At 53.7% G+C, this 1,763-nt stretch overlaps 1 non-coding gene across 1 annotated transcript; it reads left to right on the forward strand.

The window, feature by feature from the left end:
• Window positions 1-981: 981 nt before the first annotated feature.
• On the forward strand, window positions 982-1,088 carry LOC136119482 (U6 spliceosomal RNA). The gene has a single exon (XR_010655484.1). It is a non-coding gene; the product is annotated as a U6 spliceosomal RNA (small nuclear RNA).
• The last annotated feature ends 675 nt before the right edge of the window (window positions 1,089-1,763 follow it).

Raw genomic sequence — 1,763 nt, forward strand, 5'->3', positions numbered from 1 at the left:
CCTGCTCTATACGTGTGTTTGTCATTGGGCTTCTCCCTGGAGCGGGTCCTAACACCTGCCTGGGCCCCTGCCTGTGGGGTAAGTAGACTCTTTCATACGTGCTCCTCTGTCTATCTGAGCCACAATTCACCTTGGGAAGCCATTCCTTTACAACCCACTGGTTAACCGTAAGTCCCAGGAAACCAAGTTTGTATGTCGGGCAGGGCTTTTCTGGTGATATCCTAACAGCGGATTCTTTTCCAGGGTGTGTGACTGAATGTCACTGGCAGACACCGTCTGGCAGCTCAGCTCCTCTGCCAGCCTTCTTCACTATTCTGCTTTGATTGTATTTTTGCTTACGGTTACCTACGTCTAAACGTTCTCTTACTTAACTGTTTACGTGACACGTGTGTGGGTCCCTGCTGTGTGCCAGGAGCTTCTCTAGGCCCTGGGGACTCAGCCCCTGTCCTCCTGGAGCACACCTTCTGGTGGGGAGGAGCAGCAACAGACAACCCTCCCCCAGTGTCGGCCGATGACAAGCGCTGTAAGGAACAACAGGGAGTAGAGTGATAGATGGTCCTGCTTCCAACAGGGTGGCAAGGGACAGTCTCTCTGAAGGGCTGATGTCTGAGCAGAGCCTAAGCAGAGAGCAAGCATGCCAGGCAGAAAGAGGCAGGTGCCAGGGCCCCAGGCAGGCACAAGCCTGAGAGTCTGAGCAACGCCCAGGAGGTCAGATGCTGGCTGAGGGGCCGTGGAGCCAGGTAAGGACCCTGGGTTTAACCCTAAATGTGACTGTCAGCCCCCAGAGGGCTGGCTGGTTCGACTTAAGCTCTGCTGTGTGGAGAGAGGCAGACAGGAGGGGTCAGGAGAGCCGCTGAGGGCTGTGCAGTCAGGGTCCCGCAGAAGCGTGACAGTGGCTGGGGAGGAAGTGAGAGGTGGTCATCCCGGGAGCATGTTTTGAAGCTTGGGGTGTGAGGCAAAGACAAGACTCAGGGACGACTCGTGCTCACTCTGGCAGCACATATATGAAAACTGAAACGATAGAGAGAAGATTAGCGTGGCCTCTGCACAAAGATGACACGCAAATTCGCGAAGTGTTCCATATATTTAGGGGAATACAGCCAATATCTTGTAATAACTGTAAATGGAAAGTAACCTTTCAAATTGTATAAAAGGGACTTCCCTGCTGGTGCAGTGGTTGGGAGTCCACCTGCCAATGCAGGGGACACGGGTTCGAGCCCTGGTCCAGGGGGATCCCACATGCCGCGGAGCAGCTAGGCCCGCGCCCCTAGAGTCCGTGCTCCGCAACAAGGGAAGCTACCACAGTGAGAGGCCCATGCACTGCGGCGATGAGTGGCTCCCGCTCGCCACAGCTGGAGAGGGCTCATGCACAGCAGTGAAGACCCAACGCAGCCAAAAGTAAATAAATTATTAAAAAATAAAATAAAATTGTATAAAAATAAAAATCAGGGCTTCCCTGGGGGCGCAGTGGTTGAGTCCGCCTGCTGATGCAGGGGACACAGGTTCATGTCCCAGTCCGGGAAGATCCCACATGCCGTGGAGCGGCTGGGCCCGTGAGCCATGGCCGCTGAGCCTGTGCGTCTGGAGCCTGTGCTCCGCAGCGGGAGAGGCCACAGCAGTGACAGGCCCGCGTACCGCAAAAATAAATAAATAAATAAATAAAAATCACTGTAAAATTTTTTTAAAAACACACCACTGGACAGTGGATTAATGCAAAAGTGGAAAACAGTGACCCATGGACAAAATCTGACCCACCACTTGGG

Source organism: Phocoena phocoena, chromosome 2 (assembly GCF_963924675.1).
Source record: "Phocoena phocoena chromosome 2, mPhoPho1.1, whole genome shotgun sequence".
NCBI classification, from domain to species: Eukaryota; Metazoa; Chordata; class Mammalia; order Artiodactyla; family Phocoenidae; genus Phocoena; species Phocoena phocoena.